This window comes from Brienomyrus brachyistius, chromosome 3 (genome assembly GCF_023856365.1).
Source record: "Brienomyrus brachyistius isolate T26 chromosome 3, BBRACH_0.4, whole genome shotgun sequence".
Taxonomy (NCBI): Eukaryota; Metazoa; Chordata; class Actinopteri; order Osteoglossiformes; family Mormyridae; genus Brienomyrus; species Brienomyrus brachyistius.
In genome coordinates, this window is record NC_064535.1 from 3050146 (window position 1) to 3073238 (window position 23093).

General features: G+C 46.1%; 1 long non-coding RNA gene across 2 annotated transcripts in view; it reads left to right on the plus strand.

The window, feature by feature from the left end:
- LOC125738336 (uncharacterized) overlaps nucleotides 1-23093 on the plus strand; it is a 40177-nt gene continuing 17084 nt past the window's right edge. The window contains exons 1-3 of one of the 2 annotated variants that reach the window (XR_007396799.1): nucleotides 1-592; nucleotides 14472-14514; nucleotides 14698-14881. This is a non-coding gene — a long non-coding RNA (uncharacterized LOC125738336). Of the gene's footprint in view, nucleotides 593-13905; nucleotides 14515-14697; nucleotides 14882-23093 lie in introns of those variants that run through there. The other variant, XR_007396798.1, reaches the window with a different exon arrangement.

Genomic DNA, 23093 nt, shown 5'->3' on the forward strand with positions numbered 1-23093 from the left:
ATACGATGCATCAGTTTAATCCGTGTGTATTCGTTTTTGGGATTATATTTTATTTATGGACAGTAAAATATTGCGGAAAATTTTCAATTAGCCCACATAATGACGAATTCTGGCACATTTTTTTTCGTTGAAACCGCATTAGGTCTTAGATGATGTCTGTGCATGAGACGCGCACTTCTACACCCGTTTCTGTTTATTTCAGTCTGAATGAACATGAACATACTTTGCAGGTCTTATAAAAGGGAAAGGGCGAACGTGCTGCGCTTTTTTTCTCGAGTGAAACTTTTTTTGCAGCAGTACAAAAGCCGTTGCTGTTAGATGTCAGTGTACGGGGTGGGTGTGACCGAGCAGAAGGGGAAAGCCACGGTTCAACCGCTGACTTACTTTGAATGGCAGTAGCACTACGAAATCCAGCCTACTGGGTGAATAGCGAGAGGACAAGCCAGCCTGACAGCGAGGGTCATTATATCATTACTGCCATCGGTGGAAGTACATCTGCTAGACAGTCACGCATATATCTCATAGTTAAAAAGTGTCCTGCGTCTCCGGTCTCGGACGTTCAAGTTTGCAGCTCCGGAGGGGAGAAGCGACGGTAAGTAACGAGAAAGTGAGCAGCCCCGCTGCGCGAGCGATGTGACGTGAAGCCGCGGCCGCGGGCGCCAGTCTCACTGTGCGCGCTGCGGCTCCGGCGGACCGCTTATAGTAAGTTCGGCCAGCTCACACACACCGACTTTATTTCGTGGGTTTCTCGTTCATTAAATTGAAAGCTGGCTGTTTAACCGTGATGCTCGGTCTCGAAGGCTTTTCCAAAAGGTTTTTTAAAATTCTAGCCAGACCCGTGTGCACGTTTTAAAAGGGAAAAGGTCGCATATGCAGCGGAGCACTGAACATTATCGACCAGAGAGAGGAAGTCTGTCGGTAGAGGCTAGAGATAGTAAGTTAGGCTTCCTGTAAACCCCCCCCTTCTGTATTTCAAATTAGACAGCTCAAACGTATGGTTAGAGTGCAGAGTCATGTAGTTTCACTTTGGCGCGTTGCGTCGCCGGCCGGGAGGTGGGTGTGTTAAGCTGCTAAATGCGGCACCTGTTAAACTGTATCTGGGGAGAAACGTGGCGGCCTGTCAGCGATGTACTGCATTTCATTGACGAGATCTGTCTCCCCTTCTCCTTTCATTTCTCCAAACAGAAATATCCAGTCAAAAAAGTTTCCGCTTCTTCATTTTTTTTTTTTTTTTTGTAGGGAGGGACTGTCCGACGTATTTAATACAGCGGAGTTGCCTACGGCTGAGGGCGCGTGCCTATGGATCTGGGGGCGGCAGTTCGCTTCCTTTTGCCTCCTTTTATGTATTAGGGTCACATATCAGAATTGAGTTTGCCTTCGTTCCTCACATTGCCACGTGGAAATCAAATAAGTTAACCCTTTAAAAGTTGAATCTTGGTGCAATCGTTTATTTCTGTTAGGGGGAGGGTGGAATGAATATTGCATATACTTATACTCGCCTTTATAATGAACATGCAGGCTTTCTAGTGCAGCTTGTGGCCAAAGTCATTGTTTGTCGGGCAAATGTAGACAGGTAGGACCAGAGCTTTTCGACTTCATTACAATGTCTAAACGCGGGACCGCTGTTTTTTACTGACACAATCAACCTGTTTTCTCAGTATTTCAGTATTACAGTTCTGGGATTTCCCACTGCCGCGTTCATTCATGTGGTTTTTATCTAGCAGAAAGAGCGAGGGTGCGATTCATTTTTTGAATAGAAAGGTGTTTTCCGTTTGTGCAATTCTTAAGCCTAGGACTTCAATTGCAGACGTTTCCAAGGCTACATGTAGAAGAAATGCGTGTTTTAAAACAGGGAAACTATAATTTTCAGACAGTGTGTGTAATATACATACATAAAACAGGGAAGGACAATTATTCCGAATTACGACCTGCAGCTACAGTTATGCAGAACCAAAGAAATGGTTTGAGGATGTAAAAGTATTTCAGTGGGGAAACGAGTTATTCACTCCAGTGCTGAATTTTAAAGGAAGTGTAAGTGTGGGTGTATGTAAATACGGAGAATGGCCGTGCGCCTTATCTCTGGGCGGTCACACCGACCTTTTTGCCTGGAGCTTCATGCATGCACAGACATTCTGCGATAAACTCATTAAGTGTTCGTTTTATTACTTAATTCTACTTCTTACTACATCATGACAACATTAGCTTCACGAGTTTATTTTTTTAAGTGATGGATGGATTAATGAATTTGTATTTTCTAGCCTATAAATTGCAGTTCAGAAGTGGATTAAATCAGGCGCCACTGAAAATTGAACTATATGGCAGAGACCCCTAGGTTAGGCGGGAACGACGACCGTTTAGTAAAATTGGGCTCAAACGTCTATGTCATTAAGTGTCAGAGGAACACGGAAAGTGTGTGTGTCTGTATGTGTGTGATGATGATGATGATGATGTCTGCCGAAACGGGACTTGATAGAACGATCAGTGCGAGATAAACTCATTGCATATTGGTTCATTTTGGCTGCATCTCGCACTTTGGGGACGTTTTTGAGACGAGACTGGATATTGCAGCAAATATCAAGTGAAGGCGCCACTCGTGACGAAACGAGAAATCTTTTTTTTCTAGTGGCAGTATGACAAATGTGAATGCGACCGCTGTTCTGTAAATGAATAGGATGGCGGTGTGCAGCTTGAAATTGCTGCACGGTGCGCTTCCAGTAAATCCGGCAATCGCTGCATCAGAGAAGAGGAAGTGGTGGTACGGAGGTCATATATCGAGAAAACAGTATTTTTGAAGACGAGGCCATTGAGACAGTTAAAATTGGTGGCAGTTGATTTTGTTTTACAGACTGCTGCACTCTTTCGGAGACGTATACGCCTACACACAGTTCGTGTGCGCGTTACATTATAATAATTACAGTAGGAACTGTTCGATTTCGTTCTTTAGGGTTCAAAGGCTTTGGCGTCCTGCACACGTTCGCGCCATTGTATACACTTTAAATTCTCTTTCAGTCAAGTAAGACGCATGCATTTTGTAGATATAAATTGTTTCAATGGTCTACAGTCTTGTTAACGATTGTGGATCTAAATTAAAAACAAAACGCTTGGTGCGTGTTTACAGTATACACACCTTCCTACCCCCACGTTTGTGTATATAAGCAGATGATTATTATTACTATAAGCGCCTGTCATGGTAGGGCCAGTCATGCATAGCTTGACAAACGCGGATATGCAGCTTATGCCAAAGAACACCGCTGCATTTCATTTGTGGAGCATGTGAGCTACGCATTAACATGCATGTCCTGCTTCAGAGGACAACATTCCCGCATGTATCTTGGATACTTTTGGTGAAAGTGTGATTTGTGCTTCGTTGCAGGCTCACTGTAAAGTGTGAATGAAAGTGTATGTGATGGTTCCCTTTTCAAAACGGAAACGCGCGCTCGGAGCGAAAAAGCGCGAGCTAGGAGCCCATGAAGCCTATGAAGCCTGTCATTTTGGCAGTTCCAGTGGCAGTGGGGACAAATCACCGTATGCATATGGGCGGCATAGAAATATGGTCTGTATGTCCTCGAAATACGCCCCAAGTTCGTTTCATGAAAGAGTGTATCCGTTTTTTGAAAGCTCCGAGCTCATGATACACCAAACGGGGATCCTTATGAGAAACGGTTCTTTCTGATGCGGCTGCGTGAATACGCGTAATGATCAAATGAATTCCACACTTTGTCTGAACAAGTCGTATTAGTGTAGCAAGTTATACAAAACTCACTTTTGCAATATTACAATGTTGCTAAAATGTGACACAACTGCTACAGTGACATTATGGCCATCCCAATGTTCTCCTGATCTCTTCTGAGCGAACAAGATATATATATATACGGTTATGACGTGCACGTGCTTCCCTCTGCTGGTTGAATAAAGAAAATGCACATTTTCCCCTTTTGCATTGACTGGCCTTGAACTATTCCGCAAAAGGTAGGCTTACCTCTGAAACATGTTTTGTCGCGATAAATAGAAAACGGACATTGCCTTAAAATACAATAAAATACACATGGGTAAACTTGCAGGTTTACTTGTTCGATAATCCACAGGAGTCGGTAATAAAGAGGTAAGTGTCCTGTTTTAGTTGCATCATTGCTGACATATTTTCCAGCCCCGGGCCATCATTCCCAAATTTAGTGTACGCACCAAAATCCCTTTGGCACGGTTAAATTTACCATTTTAGATTTAGACAAAACGCACTTTGCTAGAACTGTAACATTTAGCGGTTCCCAAGACTCTGACGTGCTACAAAATACTAACCCATATATCAACTTACGGACTAACGTGAAACTAACGTGTTAATATTGATTTGATGATACAGATTCGCACGTTACGCACGTTCAAGTATATCGCATTTAATCTTGTGCCATTTGTGTGTTCTCCATGTTTGGTGTGGGCTTCCTCCCCCTATTACGGGGTTTCTCGAGCAGTCTACAGCAGTGTGTGTGCTCTGTGACGGACTGGCATCCCGTGCAGGAGGCGTGCTGCCTCATTGGGATGGGCTCTAAGCTCACGATGACCCTGCCTTTGATAAGCCCTCTTGGATGATGCGTGATTCCTTAATGCTCCACTAGGCGGAGGTACTTCCCCGCATGTGTTTTTATTACCGAATCGGCGTCTCTAAGGGGTTTACAAGTGTGTTACATTTATTGCTGTTTTAGCTACGGCCGCTAAGAAATCAGTGACATCTGGTATAATGCAACATCTGGCCGTTACATGTGAACAAAGAGCAGTGCGACAGTTTCATGCTTGTAATATAAATTATATTATAAAATTAGTAATGAGAAGTCGTCCACAGGACATGTATCTATAAAGTAGTTGACCGTAAGAATAAGTCTTCATATTTATTAGTGTAAAATGCTGCATCTTTTTTATTTAAGCTCGAGGTAATCCCTTCACAACTACACATTTAAAGGGAGCACCAATCCAAATGCAGTCGTCGTATAAAAACACTCCCATATTAAAATATTCCACACTTTAATCAACAAATGAACTTGAGTGTTTCGGCAGTTGGGAGAGTGAACAGTCGAGTCTTCAGGACTCACCACTGCCATCGCTGGTTAATGTCTCGTAAATGGGAGCCAGCTGGACTGGGGTCCGTTTTTGTTAACTGGTTTCAGAGGTAAAGTAGAAATGCTGTGATGCTGTAATGTTCAGGTGGATACCGAGTTGCCTCCTGGGCCTATATGGAAGAATGTGGCCTCACTAATAGTTTCAGTCAGCCACCATTCCTCACAGACCATGTTCACACAGTCAGTCACAGCGAGTCTCAGGAGACAGTCTGTGCTCAGTGTTACAGGTCTGTACCCGGTCTTGGTTATGATAGGGTCTGTACCAGGTCTTGGTTATGTTTAGGTCTGTATCCGGTTTTGGTTATGCTTAGGTCTGTACCCGGTTTTGGTTATGCTTAGGTCTGTACCCGGTTTTGGTTATGTTAGGGTCTGCTCCTGGTCTTTGTTATATTAGGGTCTGTACCTGATGTCTGTTATATTTAGGTTTCTACCCAGTCTTGGTTATGTTTAGATCTGCTCCCAGTCTTGGTTATGTCAGGGCTTGTTATTGGTCTTGGTTTTAACAGGTATTATACCCTGTGTATGTTTTGTCATGGTTTATTCCCTGCCTGCCCTCCAGCTCACCATTGGTGGCGTCAAGCTGTGTAAATTGCTTCTGACAAATCCCAAAACCCATCCGTTGAGATTTGTCTAGAGGGGTATTAAAACAATAATCCTTTACAGACTCTCTCAAACTGAGCAAAATGTCAGATGTTTGCTGTTTTTGAAACAGACAGGATTATATCTGTAGGGTGTGTGTGCGTGTTGGAGTGTGAAATTTGGGTGAGGGCACGCATGGCGTCATTATGCCAGGTGCTCGGACTGGCACGATGCCCAGGTGATGTTCACAGCCGCACAGAACCACCTGACTTCCTCCCAGATCGGCGCCCAGGTGCTCAGCCATGGCTGCCGGCGGTTCAGACGACAGAGTGCTGTCTTGTGGTCTGAACCAGCCTAGTAGATGGCTGCTCCAAGTCTGAGACGTGTGGGCTTACAGGACCCATCGGGGGCCTCTCATCGCGGCAATGTTTGCGGTCGATCCTCCCCGAGGTGTCCCGCATCCCCAGGGCCGTGCAGCCACCTTGTGTTCATCTATCTTCAGTGCAGACTGTAAGAACTCATCCGTGTTGTGCTCTCCAGGACTTACTGGCCTGGACTTCAGATTCAAGTCATGGGTACAATGAACTTCCAGCTTTAGAAAGGATGCATAATTTAGGGAGGACATGCCACCTACAGGACACACATGAAAATGCCCTTAATGTCTCCTCCTTCACACTCTGCTAGGGATACCAGAGGATGAACATGAAGTTAGGAGCTTAACTTCAGAGTTTAACCCTTCTAGATGAATCTTCTGTGACCCTTAACATCAGTCTTTGTTGCAGCCATGAACACACGCGGGGGCTGGCTACAGGAAATCACTCGGGAATTCCTCAGCACGGGAAACGGTCAGACCCTCCCTTTGTGAGAGACGTTCTTCACATCTAGACCCTGATGTGTACAGCAAAGAGGCCCCAGCTCCGGAATTCTTTGGAAGGGTGTTGCCGTGACTACAAGGCATAAACGCATGTCTGCGGCAAACAGGATGTGGACTGGACTCCCACATGCTTTGGGGGGCGACCTTCAGGCTCATAGTTTTGATGATGTCACTGGTTGAACAGGGCCGCTTAATGACTCATCGCCCAGTAGGCAGAGGGGATGCTTGGCTGAGGATGCGGATGCAACATCTTGTGGATTCAGCGCTGGTGTTAGTACCTCCCAGGCCATCGTCCCACAATATGTGAGGACTGAGTACTTCCGCAGGTATTCTGCTGGGCTTGCATACTCTTGTCCTGAAGGGTCTTGGATATGAATCCTTACGGTTTCTTAAGGGTTTGAGATAAAACTGAATGTTAGGAGGCTCCTACTCCTCAGGGAGCAGCCATTAAACCTTCAGGAGGTCCTTGTTTTCCTCACTTACTGATGAATGACTTGTGCATATGAATAGCCTGGAATATTGATTCCCTAATGAAGCCCCTCCCCTTCACACACCACCCCACAAAGATGTTGAACGTTCTCATGCCTTCATTTTGTTTCTTGGACAAGGCTGACAGAGTCTCCACCTCGGACCCTGGGCCTCCCTAGAGAGGGTATGAAATTGCAAGATATTGATCGGCTGTCTTATGTCACCCCCCCCACCTAAATTGACAGGGTTCAGGTGGTAACGGCAAGCAGTGAGAAAGTGTCTGGGATTGAATTCACACGCGAGATCAGCGGTGCTGGGGGGACGTGTGGGGCTGGGGGGCCAGCTGCTGCATTAATGGCGGCGTCGAGATCTGCCCTGTCACAAGCCACTGACTTGGATGCAAAGTGAGCGCCGGGTGTGTGTGCGCGAGTGTGTGAGTCAGCGTGTGGCAGTTAGTCCACCGTGTTGAGTAGATATTCCCACTAAAAGCTAAAATCAAAGATTAAACTTAGTCACGCTTGGCAGATGCATCAAATGTCCGGAGAATAGGGAGCTCTTACAGATATACTGTAGACAAGCTCGTCTAGCCCATTGCATTATGGGTGGGTGCACGTCACACATCAATACACCATGGGCGGGCAGACTTCCTAGAAGCGGAGACCTCCTCAGCCCTGTCTGTTCTCACGGGCGTAAATCAAAATCTGCAGGACACCTTATCTCGATAATCTCTCAGTTCCCTCCCCCCCCTCACCCCTGCTGCACCTGTAGACCTGATGTTGGCCCGATTGTGAGCGAGGACCGTGACGTTCGCCAAGCCACGTGACACCTGCAAGCTGTCTGGGTGAGGCGGGCAGAGACGGTCGTCTCCCAGGGCCGCGTTTACCTCGATGCTGACATGGTCGCATCCGGCATGAGCACGACAAAGAGCCTTGTTCCATAATGACCAAGACTGCTTTTCTGTCTCACTCTCGGCGTGTTTCCTTCCAGACATATAAACAGTCACATCATCGCAGAAAGAGTCATTTTATAGGCTGGTGACATCAGCTTGAGCAGTGCAGCGTGCTGGTGCTGGAAGCCTGAGGTGGGTTTACAGAAGAACAGCAGAGCGGCCTGGCTGGGCTCTAGGCTCCCTGCTGATAGCAGCATTCGGTACTGATCACAATCTCAGTGATGTTTCTAGATATAACCCTTGCCACTATATTAGCATGTATGGCAGCAGCTGTTTAGCAAACACCAAATCAGTTTTTCTGCTCTGATCTGTCATGCGTTTTGTGGGATCGTTTGACGTTTGTTTGGAAACGTCAAAAGGGGTGGCAACAGTTTGTGGTCCGTGGTCTGAATTCAGCCACTCTGGTTGTAGATAAACGGTGACGCCTTTGGACCTTTCACACATAAGACTGGGTTTGGGCATTAGCCCTGGGGGGGGGGGGGGGTTGGGAGGCACAACCGGCAGGTTCCTGAGGAGCTTTGAAACTGCTTGGAGGAAATGGGACCTGTGGAAGGTTTTAGGTTTGAGAGCCAGCAGGGATTTTCTCTTGTAACTTTTATTTTGACCCAAAGCACAGCGATTTTTTTTTTTCAAATCATGGACACCCAAAACTTGACTTTCCTAAGTTGAGGTTTGAGGGGATTTGTTGGGTGACGGGTCTTAACACGAATGGTGTAACTGGGTAAAACTCCAACATTATAAACTGGATAAGGTACGTATGTCTGGTCTTTCTGGCAACATTTTACCTCCGGATATTAGGTACGAAATTTGTGAATAAAATGTTGCGTCCAGAAAGACCACATCTGAGCCAGATGTTTAGAGGAATTTCGGCAACTTCCCATCCAGATGTCCATCTCACACATGTATCCCATGCAGAATGTGTCCTCTGCGGTCGGAGGTGACGCATATCTGTCTCCGGACTGGCTGATGGAGGCCACCCACGCGATACGGAGGCGGGGCCACAACTAGCTTCATAATGCAGGGCCTGTCCTTCCAGCATGTTCCGGCTGGTTTCGACTTGCTCACAGAAGTCGGTGGCTGCAACGAGGGGTTATTCAGGTCCCCTCTTCCTATTATGTGACCGGTCGGATCCATCCCGCCCCATGTTGAGACGGGCTTCTGTTGTGGTGTAAAAAGGGGAATTAGGATAGAGCAAAACAGTTCAGACCTTACGGGATCCGACGGGCAGGGGCTCCTCGGGGATGCAGCCTGCACCTGTCTGAATGCCCACCTCGTAGGTGTCAGCTTGCTGTTCAGGGTGGCCTCACACATTTTCTGTGTGCGTGCTGGAGACCCCCCCCCCCCCCCCCCCACGCAGGTCACGATTTTCACCCAGAACACTTCAATTAGGACTCTGTGGAATTAGCACTCTCAAATTTAAGGTCAAAGGAAAGTACGAAAAGCATGTTAAGATGCACGGGTGAGCACTGCTTCCAGATGATGGTACATTTCCACACGTGTCAGAATCTCTTCACTCTCTCTGATTCAGTCCGATCGGGGCCCCTGTTCCCATTCCTCGGATGTAAATATCGCATAGCTCACCGATTGGCATCCACAGGCCCACGCCATAACACACGGCTGGCCAGCGTCGGATTTCATCATTCTCTGTTTTTTTCCCCGTGTGAGACTCTTAAATACTGCAGTATGTTCCTGGGCTGAATATTCAGTGTATTTGTCTTTTCACCTGAAAGTCACTCTACGCACCTCACAGCTCAATCTCTTGTTCCTGTTATTGCGGGGATTTACATTGATATTCCTGTTTTTTTACACACACCAGTGTAAACATGTGGGTTGTACAAAAAATTCCTCACCACCCCTTTCATGGGAAAAGGACTCGTATTAACTGAACTGGGGACTGTCCTGGGACCAGTAGGCCACTCGGATATGGGAAAGTCTTGCTCGGAAGCGTGGGAATGGAATCTTCATGGAGAGGGTCACATGACCGGAGTGTCTTTCCCTCTGTTTCTTTCTCCCCCATGGGACCCTGGATGACCATATGGCCTGTGTGTGTGGTGTTGGTGTTCAGGAATCCCCAGGCCTTCAGGATCAGCTCACACCCATCAAGGCTGGAGAAGACATTTCTCAATTAGTTTGGTAACACTTTACTTGACAGGCAGAAATATTTAATCGCACTACCAATAATGACTCAGTTATGACTGAAGTACAAATCATGAACAGCTGTTATTTGAGATTAAAGATGTGTCAATAATGATGAACAAACATGAGATCAGTATTTCATTTGTGTTATTCATTACTTTGTCCTTCAGTAGTTCACAGAGGTTTACAGAACTAACAGATATTATCAGATATACAAATGCTCTTCTACTTATGAATGAGATACGTTCCGAATGGCCGTTCGTAACTTGAAATGTTCGTAAGTCACTATTCAACATATAAGGGTATATAAGGGTTTACGCAAGTACAAAGAACTAGGATGCTGGAAGTTTGCACACAACGCTGCTGCACGGCGGGAGTAGCGGCCAGAAGTCGCACTAGGCGGGATTGGTGAGCAGAAAAAAAAATTGATGTTTGGGACAGGAAACGGGAGCCCAAGGAACACAATTTGGACTTGCAGTTTTCTTCGTTCGTATGTCTGAAAGTTCGTAAGTAGAGGAGCATCTGTAGTAAATATTTGAGATAAAACATATGTTGTGAACATGAGGTCAGTATGTAACTAAGACTTAGTTAATTAATAAATACGTAATAGCTTAATATCCAAATTGTTGGTGGAAGTAGGCAGGACGCAGTGGCGGGTAGCTATGCTCCACGAACGCAGCCTCAGAACATATCGATTCATTTCTCGCTCTTCATGGGCCCTTTTTTTTCCTTACGAGCAAATATAAGAGGTTCACCTAAACTGACCCTTAAATGTCAAATCATATTTGTCAAACAGTGATATCGAAGGGAACACCATGCGTAAAAAGGGGCCGGTTTCAAATCGGAATGAGTCACGGCAGGCTGCCTTACTCATCGCAAAGCGATTCTCTCACATAGCAGGTATATATAGAGCACACATACCGTAAGAGACCCGTCTTGTTGACTACAAGCTCCAGAGAGCAGAAACCGAAAGCACGGCAAACAAAAGCCGTATGTGTGTTTTTTGAAAGGGCAGCTAACGTGACGGTAAAGGACCTGACCGCGGTTAAATGTCTTCAGTTTCTAAACTTATGTACAGAAATCATCAGGGTGCTTCAGATCATAGACAGACTGCATGGGGGATGCGGTACTTAGGCCCATAACGACTCGCTGGGAGGGATATTGGTCAACGGGAAAATGTTAATCATCATGTTGTTCTTGCTTGGACTTACAACTCAGTCCCTGGCATGTTTGTGGTTGCATTTTTGTTTGACTTAATGTTTTTGGCCACTGAAATCAGTGGATATCTTTTATGTGCAATTCCACTAACCAGATTCAGACCTGGACATCTTGGTGGTGGTGGGGGGGGAGGGGTGGGCAGTCTTGCCTTTTGATTGGTGGCTGACGTACATCTGAAAAACCAGCTGCGGTAAGTGGCTAAGCGAACAATGGCTGAATTTAACAAGTGCAGAGGCTGAGTGTGGCCCTGTCAGCAGCTGGAACGGGCCACCCTGCCGCTACTTAAGGAAGACGGCGCCGACCGGAACCAGAACACAGTCTTTGTAATACAGGAGTCCCTGACTGGTTCCTAGGGCCTTCAGTCAACAGCGTTTCGGGAAGGAGGGCAGGCTGTCTGTCTTTGCAGGCATGTTCTGGGACCTGGGGACTCCTGGCTTTATTAGTTCTGCCTGTCCATCCCTCTCAGGAAGATTATGGTAACACTTTCTATGAATGCATGTCTATAAAAATCTATGAACACGTTCATAACACATAATAATACATTATAATGCATATATTGCAGTCATAAAGCAATATAAACACGGATATAAATAGTTATAAAGGTGTACATTATATCTAGAGTTAAGCGATAACCCCAAAAATTATATCATAGTACTTTTTCACGATAAGATTTTCACGGTATTGTAAAATTCATGCGTAGAAGACAGTAAATATGACAGGTGATTTTTTAGTTTTTCTGATTAGGATGAGCAAATTGTTTTACTGATAATTATGGAGCATGTGACAGTTAGAACGATAAATTGCCAGCAACAGACTGAAACCTTGATGGAATTCATGTAAAAACTGCATTATTACTGCGAATATGCAAGAAAACAAGTCTTTAGGCTGTATCACAATGTAATATTCAAATTGATGACAATATGAATGTGCGCAATCACAATAGGATAATTTATCGATATATCACCCAGCTCTAAGTAGAGCCAGGTTAATTCTGCATTATTAATGCTTTATGAAGGTATCATCTATAATGCACTATAGGCACCTTCGTAATGCAGTACTAATCGTCCTTAATTCTTATACCAGTCGTTATAATGCACTATGAAGGTCTCTGTAGTTCATTATAGACGAGTTATAATATACACCTTATAACTGTCAATAGAAGATGCTGTAATGCTTTATTAATTCATATACTGACCATTATAATGCATTATGAAGGTATCTATAATATGTTATAGATGGCAGCTTCAGGTAAAGTGTTACTGTTATTATTTATGTTATGTTAGTTTTCTGCTGGTTTAGATTCTTATTGTTCATTTTCTCATTTGCAAAAAAGTGTGTTATTTCTTAGTCCATGTGACCTTCACCCCTCCCCCTGTCTTACTCTGTAATGAAGGGCTCTTTTTGCCCCCTAACCCCGGCATCATGTGCTCCCATCTCCTGCTCTGATTGGAGGATTATAACGGCCATCCGGTTCTTTAAGTCCCCTTCACCTGTACGCACTGTGTTCGGCAACGGCACCGGTACACATGATGGTGGGCTGGTGCACAGCGGTATTCCACCTGCGGTCCATGTCAGGGCACCTTTTAAATCAAAATGTGATGCTTTTGTGTAGTTTCCCATATAGGCCTGAATCATACTTGGTTGGTTTTGTATCAATATGCAAGAACAATCAAATATAACCAGACAACTAATCGCTCAGTCCACTGTACTGCTCCATTGTATAAAAGCAATAATTAAAATGTCCGAATAACAATAAAATAAAAAAACCGGAAAACAATAAAACTCCATATTTACATATTTCTGTTTAAACATATTGATACACATTTTTCGAAGGCGGAATTATTTAATTTTCATATAATCGTTTAATATAATAGCTGGCCGCATAAGATGCATAACCTATGTGAAAGCTGTATATAGGACACGTAACAACGTGAAATAACGTGAAAATGTTTTCTTGTCACACTGGAGCTTGGGTTCCCTTGGCGATTCTTCAGATCTGTAAGTGTCGTGTGGATATTTATTTACATGTTAGAAGAGTGTGATTTACCGGAATCTCACTAAAACCGAGCCTTGCATTTATCACAGATTGCCTTCTTAAAAGTCACATGTGTGATGCATTTTGCAGTTATCGCACCGATCACCTTTCTCTGTGAGTGGGTGGACATAATACGGTATTGATTCATCATATGAGACATTATTTTGACAACAGATGGAAATGTCTGTATTGTGAAAAGCTTTCTGACAAACAGGAGTCCTTGTGTTTTTAGCTTAAACGGTGCACCCTTCGTGTTACTTTGGTGATTATTTTTTTGTCGTGGGAACCACAGTGCTGAAGTGAAAATGGAAGCCTGGCTGATCGCACCCGGTGTTGTGTATTGATCTCACACCGTAGCAGCTTCATCGGCACACGGCAGCTGAAATTGCAGGCCTGAAAGGCGAAATGCCTGGTCTCTACGCCCTCAGTGTGGCATCTTTAGCCCATTGGACTCGGGTAGCCCTGAACCGGGATTTTATTTAACATACGAAGACAAGTGTTCGATTCTGCACACCACTGCTGTTTCGGTCTTTTGTGACACGTTTCACAAAAGTTTTATGTCTTTACGGCGTTTCCTGCCTTTTTCGCACAGTTCCATACCTTGATGCCCGGCATTCCCGGGGCTCAGAATCAAGCAGTACAAACTGCAAAAAGCTGTAGAAACTTTTAAAAAGTTATCTAAATGTTGGAGTTGAGGACAATCTGCTGTTAAGGTAGCTTATTAAAGAGGACAATGCCTCGGCCGACAGCATCTCCCAATATCCTGTACTCCGGCTGCCAGGCTGTCCTGTGGGAGCGGCAGGGTCAGCTCAGCGTGTGGGCTGCGTCCGCCTCTGCTCCTCTTTTCTCAGATCGCACGGCCTGGGAACTCGAGCTCAGGAAGTGTTTGTTTGGAAGAATGCATATTTCCCACAGTCCCTCCTTGTCGTCTTATTATCGACTCGCATATTCCTGCTTCTGCCGCCCTCGGCCTCTCACTGTCTCAGGGAGAGCTCTGGACGATGAAACCAAAAGCTCAAAGGATGAGGAGAAGTTTGCCATCGGCGGATACATAATGCGGTAATTAGACTACGGCTCCATCTGATTTCTGTGTTTGATTTACAGGAATGGAGGAGGATTCAGCTTCGCCGCAAGGTTCAGTCCTCCGGTGAGTTGTGTGAGGGAATCGATATGGTAGACCCATTCAAAGGTGGCACGGACTTCTACTGGACATCACCCATACTGGACATCACCCATACTGGACATTGATTTCAGATTTGATGTCGTCCCCTGCCTCCTCCCCCCCCCCCCCCCCCCCGACAGAGATAGTCTTAAACTTTTTCTTCATTAGGGGAACTGCACAAAACCAGAGTGGAATAATGGTGCAGGGCGTGATCTGGCTCGGTGGAAATACACTGCGACCTTCAGTACCCCCCTGAGGGAAAGCCACCCAGGTGCAAGTAGGGATCGTGAAAACCGGACCAGTCATCAGTGGAGCTGCTTAAAGCAACGCCCTGGCAGGAAGCGGTGGTTTGGTGAGTCAGCACAGCGCAAGCGATTTTCCATCAACCCATAACCCGTTCTCTGTCTCCGTCACGGTCTTAGTCATTTGGATATCTGTGGCCCTTGAAGGGTAGCGCTGTGTGGGACATCGGAGGTGCGTGGGAAGATACTGGATTTCCGTTACAGGGCAACAAAATAAGTGGGGCTTGTGCTGGTGTCTCCTGTGGCCTTTTCAGCATGAGCTTCACAGTGGTGGAGATCCACAGCCTGGTAAGCAAGTGTCAGGCATGATTTATTGCATATTCTGTTGCTGTTGTCAGCGGCATTGGTCCTGATTGGTCCTGTGGGCACCTCATGAGCAGGGGCCAGGCTTTGGCTTCGCTTCACTCGACACTAGAGCAGAGGGTTATTCTTGCGCTCCAGATGTAATTTTTCTGGCCAGGACTTGCGTGGTTCCCGTCGTCAGAATCTCTGCCCTATCCAGGGCACCTTCCTGATAGGTCAGAAGACATCTTTGAAGAGTAAAGCACCATCGAGGTATCGATCTGAAACCTAAAGCTCTGTAACAGGGCAACGTAGGGGACAGAAGTTCGAGAATGAGCTTCAAAGTGAACGGACGACACCGCAGGGTAGGTGGGTGCAGGATCAGACTTTTTTATTAATTGTCATGTTGCCGCTGCAAATTGGTGCATCTTAAGTGAAGAGGAAAGCTCATTGAAACGGCAGATTTATTTTAGCTGTTAAATGAAGGCGGTAAGCATGAAACACCAATGGAAGAAGCTAATATTTGTGTTGTTTGTATTGTATGGTGCCTTTGGGGGGGGGTGGGGGTGACAAATTTCTAATGTTGTCGTTTCATGGGTCAGGACTGAAATGGAAAACGCTGCTGGTCAGCTTGGGTGGGAGATGACAGCTTGCTCATTCTCCATTATCAGTGAGCTAATCATAATGCAACCCGGGTAATGTGGGGTGGGGGGGGGCGGTTTGGCCATCATTGCACTGGGATTCGTCCTGATGAAAAAGCTCTTTGGTTACTTTGTCTTGATATAAATAATGGATTAACTTGCGCAGCTGGCTCCTTACATCTTAGCACCAGTGTTTTTAGCGCTTGTTAGCAGCTAATGACTGGCTTCCTGTCACTCAGGAGCTGTCGCTATGTGAAGTGGATGAGCTTCCCGGGATTAAGGCCCGCCCACACCATCCATCTGTGCACCTGTGTTTCTGCTCTCTTTATCTGCCTCGATCCTGCAGCGCCTGTGTCGTCAGCACAGTCAATCCACAGTTTGCATTCAGGCCAGGAATCATATATATGCGATTTGCCGTAGAAAATAAGCCGCATTGTGATTTTTAGCGACTGACTTGCATTAAGACAGCAAAGTTTCCCAATGCACAAGCGCACAGTCGCAGACTTAAGGGGTAGCAAGTCAAGGGGAACAGGGCGGAACGACACCCTGCCATTGACATTAGATGCTGTTGGATCTTCTGTGGATTTAGACTAGAAGTAGGCAGATCGTTTAAACTAGTTTCAGGCACACAGATGCCACCAGGCTGACCTGCGCAAGCTGGCGTGTTACGTGATCTTCTTCCTGGTCTCTGATCTTAATCGCAGTCACCAGCTGGGTTCTTAGCAAAGAAATGACACTAGACCTGGTGAGCCTAGTGATGCAGTCTGGCGTGGTCTGGTTACGTTAAACTGGCGACAGTATTTACAATATGACCCAGCTCGCCTGTGTTGTGTTGCTAACAAACACTTAAGAGATTCCGAACAGTCGGCAGAAGCTCGAGGAATTGGCAACTAACCGTAGGGTTTCACCGATTATAATGATAATGTGCATCAGAGTTAAATGTGAAGGTTAAATACAAAATACACAAACAAAACAAAAAAACTCACTGCCAGCAGAGATTTTAACATGAGGAGATTTTTACTGTACTGTCTTCCACAGAGCATTGACTCAGAGTACACCGCATACCACACCTGACGTCATCAGGACAGTATTGCAAGTCACTCAATTCTGGAGTTAAAATGATGCTATGGAACCAGGGCTGAATTGCAAACAACTTTTGTATTGAGTATTATGCAGACCTGAAATATGAATACTTTCTAGAAATACATTGGCAGAATATCTGCAGCTTTATGAATGGGATATTAACATCCTGTGTGTGTTTCCCCATCGGCGGTTGCCTGTTTTAGGATGTGTAGGAATAGTTTTATCAAAAAGGTCACTTATCCTGACCAGCATTACAGGGGGCCCTGAGGCCTACCCCAGACAGCACAAGGCCGGCCTACGCACTCAACTGGATGTCAGTGCATCACAGGGGCCCTGAGGCCTACCCCAGACAGCACAAGGCCGGCCTACGTACTCAACAGTGTGTCAGTGCATCACAGGGGCTCTGAGGCCTACAGCAGACAGCACAAGGCCGGCCTACGCACTCAACAGTGTGTCAGTGCATCACAGGGGCCCTGAGGCCTACCCCAGACAGCACAAGGCCCAGCTACGCACTCGACGGGGTGTCAGTGCATCACAGGGGGCCCTGAGGTCTACCCCAGACAGCACAGGGCCCAGCTACGCACTCGACGGGGTGTCAGTGCATCACAGGGGGCCCTGAGGCCTACCCCAGATAGCACAAGACCCGCCTACGCACTCGACGGGGTGTCAGTGCATCACAGGGGCCCTGAGGCCTACCCCAGACAGCACAGGGCCCAGCTACGCACTCAACAGTGTGTCAGTGCATCACAGGGGCCCTGAGGCCTACCCCAGATAGCACAAGACCCGCCTACGCACTCGATGGGGTGTCAGTGCATCACAGGGGGCCCTGAGGCCTACCCCAGATAGCACAAGACCCGCCTACGCACTCGACGGGGTGTCAGTGCATTACAGGGGCCCTGAGGCCTATCCCAGACAGCACAGGGCCCGACTACGCACTTGACGGGGTGTCAGTGCATCACAGGGGCCCTGAGGCCTACCCCAGACAGCACAAGGCCTGCCTACGCACTCTTTAGATTTACCCATGGACAATGAAAGACGCTTCAAATGAAACATCAGGTAGGTGCTGGGTTTTCGTTCCCAGCCCTCCTTGCTGCTGAAGGTTCACATGCCAGGTGGATGATGAAGGCTGGTAGATGTGATACTTAACCAAGAGTTTGGGTCTGTTTTCATTACTATCATGTTGAATGTATCCTGTGCAAGACGTGCACACTGAAGTACCCCCTGTCAGTTTTGATAGTGAAAAGCCCAGTTATGTTCTGCAGTTTTCTGGTTTTACTTGAGGGGTTGTTTATCGGTTCGGGTTCTTCTGGGTCACCATTGCCCGCATCCTGACATCGCGTTTGGGTCACTTCCCCGCTCGCATGGCCTTGTCCTCCTGCGCGTACTGAGGCTCTCATTTCGCTGCTCGCACGATCAGCAGAGTCAATAGGTGTGTAAACCCGGCTGTGGCTGATGTGAGGCGTACTTGGGGGCCAGAGGTCTGCGGAAACGTCCGTGACCCTGCAGTAGATACACGTCACCGGTCGGGCGTGACACACAGCCGACGGCTCCGTCTGCGTACAGTGACCCGCAAACTAACCCACTTACGGTAAGCACTGACAGACCAGCAATGGTTTTTTGTAACCAAGCTTTTTGAAACTCAGCTGCGTCTCCCCCCCCCCCCCCCCCCCCCTGCTCGCTCACGTTGGCACCAGCCCAATGCTCTGCGTAGGCACCGTTGACTGAGATGAGTCAGCATGCTGTCGTTAAGTAAAAGACGAGATGAGCCATGAGTCTGTGTTTCACACCAAAGTCACTCTTCGGTACAGGGGAAGGGAGGGGGGCAGCTCCAGATAACCAGGGATCATCATACCGCAGCACCCCGGTCATATTTTCATGGGTTCTTTCCTCCTGGGGAGCCAAACCTCTGCATCGCCGTGAGAGCCCCTACACAGTGGTCTAGTGCCTGCAATGGTTTGTATGTAAGTACTTAGAAAAAAGGTAGAAAGGTGTTCAAAGGTCAAATAGGAGGATAGATGGATGGACAGCAAACATGTAGGGAGTATTTATGAGTGGAGTGTGCTGTTGTAGCTGTGCGTAATTAAAGCTTTTGAAGTGGCAGCGGGTCGCTTCTTGCAGCATCTCTCTCTAAGATGGACGCTCGCCATCCCTTCTGCGTGCTGGGACGACGCGCAGCGCTGCTCGGCTTCATGCGTCTGTCTTGCACTTTGCAAATGAGCAACATTCTGGTTCTTCGTCTGCAATATTCAAGTTGGCAGAGTCTCTGGGTTTCCCCATGCCGGAGCCCGGCGAGCCGCAAGCGCTGCAGGCACGTTAACTGGAAGGCGGGGTGTCCGCACTGCATGCTGAAGGTCAGAGTCCGAGTGGCCATGCGGCCGGAGCGAAGCTGCGAGGCTGCCGTCCTGCAGCATGTGAGTACAGCGGCTGGCGTGGATAAGGGGCAGGCAGACAGGCAGCTTCCTGACTGATCGCTTAAAGGCATCATCACTGGGTTGTGATTTTTTTTTTTAATGCATGATTGATTTGTAGTCTTTAGTCATTTTACAGTAATAAGATCTCATCAACTGCTTGTGGTTATTTTTTTCATTTATTTTTTGGCTGATATGAATGAATAAGGAGCTAATTGAATATTCACAGCAGCTGTTTTAATTGATCAATTCTTATAGCTTGGATTGGTTGCCTACTTATTGGTTGCCTACTGTTTATACTGAAAATAATTTATTATTATTATTTTGCTAGTATTTGAATAACACGTAACAGTATTGGATTGAGGGCTTTTATATCTTGGTTATTGGTATTTTTAAAGTTCCCCTCAATTAATCACGCTTACCCCATAACATTTATATAATCTTCATGAAACCTATATTTCCAACATTGCAAGACAAAAACTAAAGTAGTCTATCTATCCATCTGTCCTCCATCCTAGTCTAGACTGAAGGTGGAGTAAATATTTAAATATTGTTTTCATATATTTTCAATATTTCAATATTTAAATGATGTTTTCAGCTAAATTATTGTAACGCTATACGTTAATGTGTGTGTGTGTGTGTGTGTGTGTGTGTGTGTGTGTGTGTGAGAATACATTATATATTCACTCACACACACACACACACACACACACACTGTTTGTGGGGTTTTGGGAGGTGTGGGGTGAGTGTTAAGGCAGCGTTAAGGAGGTCCGGCAGTAAGGGCCAGAGCATGCAAGCATCTCTATTTATTGCATTATGTAACCGGTCCCTACTGCGGCTGTGAGTCCGAGTGCTGAGCTGCTGGATAGTAAAGTCTGCTGTAGGCTCTCTGCGTATCTGAGGTCACCCATGCTGCCCCCTGGATGAGCCCTTTGGAGAAGGCTAACCTAAGACTAAATGCTTAACTGACTTCCCTGACCTCAGATAACTGGTTGAGTGGAATAAACTGGAGGTGGGATTTTGCGTTAGTGCTACGTCTGAAGGTTATGCAGACTCAGGATCATTTGATATTGTTGGTAAATGCTGCTTAAAATACATTTATCATGGGAATATTAAGATGCTTAATTATGCCCACCTGAGACGGTATGTGAGCTGTGTGTTATGACATGCACAGTTACTGATTAACAGTTGAGTGTAAAAGTAATTTACACAGCTTTGTAAACACTAACTTTACTAAGGGTGCCTGACTTTTATACAGATAAGTTCTGCTGATTTACTCAATAACTCAGTCAAATGCTCACCAGCTTAAATTTTAACATGATAAACCAAAATTCTGTTAAAGTTTATCTGCCTTTTAAATTAGCTATTTGGCTGTTCTGAATGCTTTCCCCCTGCTTAAGCTCTTCATATTAAGTAGCTAACAGTAAAAATTCCGATCAATATTTACGGTATTTATTTGTCAGAATTATCTGCATAACCAGTGAGTATGAGCCATCACTTCCTGCTGAAGTCGTTTCGTTACCTGGATGATAATGCAGCGGCACGCTTTTGAAAATCACCGTTTAATGCAAGTTCACTTCTTAGTTGCTGGCACAGATGTTGGCATGTGATTGAAAATGTCAGATTGCTGTCTGGAAAAGGGCCATATGTGTTACTGGTGTGTTTTTCTGTGTTACCTGAGCACGTTACGATACCTCAGGCTGAACGCGGGTTTCACTCCATATTCTTAGACGTACAGTTTCTTAACCCTTTGTACAGTCATTCTCCACGTGTGATTGTGTGCGTCAGTGGATTCCTGCTGCTTGCGGATGTCAGGCCAAGGAGCGTGAACAACTTGCAAGCCGCTCAGCAGCTGATTGGTCAAACCATGGCGCTAATTTACTAGCAGCTGGTAAAGGGGCGGAGCGAGGTGCTGCCTGCGCGCGCTTTCGCGGCATTGGCTGCCGCCTCTGCTGCGGTGCCTGCAGCCAGCGCTGTTGTTGCCCTGGCAGTCAGCTGAGAGAGGGGGCAGGCAGGCACATGTCTGTGAGCATGAGTGGAACATACTCTTAGCGCCCACTGCTGGAGTGGCTGGAAACTGCACCTTGACGTCTGAAAATTATCCAGAACAAACACTGGGTTGCTGGTAAGGCTCTTCAGTGTTACTTTCACAAACCGGCCCCCCCCATACTGTGTGCCCTTTCGCCTTATTCACCACCACTATTAACTGGGGATGAATACAATGTCTGACTTGCACTCAACAGCTGTTCCAAGCCCTGCCCACCCATAAATCTGATTGGTTGTTATTGATCAGGTCCAGGGCTAATTTCACGGATGAGGTCGTGGCTTTTACCCACACCTTTGTTCAGATTTGGCTGGTGAATGACATGCGGTGCACGGTACCAGAAAGGAGAACCAGGAGGTGCCTTGGTATCCTGTCTCGTCAGGGTTAAGCTGTGAGTCTCTTGGCATATAGCTATAGACAAACTTAGAAAAAGCTGTAAATCTCAGCTTTTTCTGCTGTAAATCACAGGGCAAAGTGTTCCTGGTCTGTTCAGAGATTTCAGAATTCAGAGGATAGTAGAGGGCGTAGCGTTTGAAGTCTCGCGTAAAGAAATCCTTACTCGTCGTAGGTTTCTCCAGAAAAATGCCCCCACTTTACCATAAGCTGTGAACAGGAAGATAAAGGCACTTACATATAAATTACAACAAAGCATAATCTGAGCACAGCTGAGTATGTAAACACATGTTGACGAATATGGTTATTTCATCAGGAGGAAATGATGAATGTGTCTTCCCTATTAATTAGAGACTAAATTCAGTGAGACTGTCCTTTGTTCTGATTGGCTCATTGGATGCACCTCGTGAGACATCTCAGCGTCTCTGGAGTGGAACCGGATCTGTGTGGGTTTATACCCACGGACAGCAGCGGGAGGCTGGATGCTCCCTCTGAGAGCCCCTTAGCGATATACCCAAATGCTCACAGCTTTTTGTGCAGAATGACTCCCGTGACGCTCTAGGCGCAGTGCTGTGTCCGACAGATGTTTCCGTTTAAAGTGTATGTTTATGAATCACGCTTTAAATGCACATTATTGTACGACAGTCTAAGAGGAGACTTCACAGTTTCACAGTTTTTAATCTATGCACTGTTACTTTTACGCGCGTATTTCAGCTCCATGTAGATTGACAGCTTTGTTGACTAAATATTGTCAAATGGCATCATTTTCAAATCGGTTTAAATGTAAATGAAAATACGGCTCCCATCCATCTTCTAACTGCATATTCTACTCATTAGAAAATATAGAAAACTTTAAAATAAAAGTAAATGTAAATTGCATGTGTTGGAATGGCCCTTTGCTCCTTGAATAGACTCATTAGGTTCTTGCTCTGTTAGATCTTGTCGTGTAGCTCCTGCTCCAGTCCTGCTTACTCTTGTACCTGGACATTCCCTGGAATCTCAGCCTAGCTGCACTTACGCCTAGTTGACTCCTTGACAGTGTATATGTCTGTAATGGGCTGTTTGCCTCACTTGTCCACCACTTTGGACAAAAAAAAAAATTCTGCTAAATAGGCCTATATAAAACGCACATTTAAATCTGATCTGTGCGTATTCTGTAAGCTACCAGGGGCCAACTCTAAGTCAAATTCCGACGGACATCGTGAAGTGCATATTTTACCACAACGAGGTATTTCAAAATGTAGCGCAGTTTATTTCTTTTTTGACCACGGACACAGGAGAGTCTTGCTACGGGCATGTTTGTCTGTGTTTGGACGTGTTCACCATCCATTCCTCACGCTGTTATTCACTATGGCAGTTCACCATGTAGGTCAGCCAGAAGCATGGAGCGAGAAGCCCAGCAGAGGGCTGA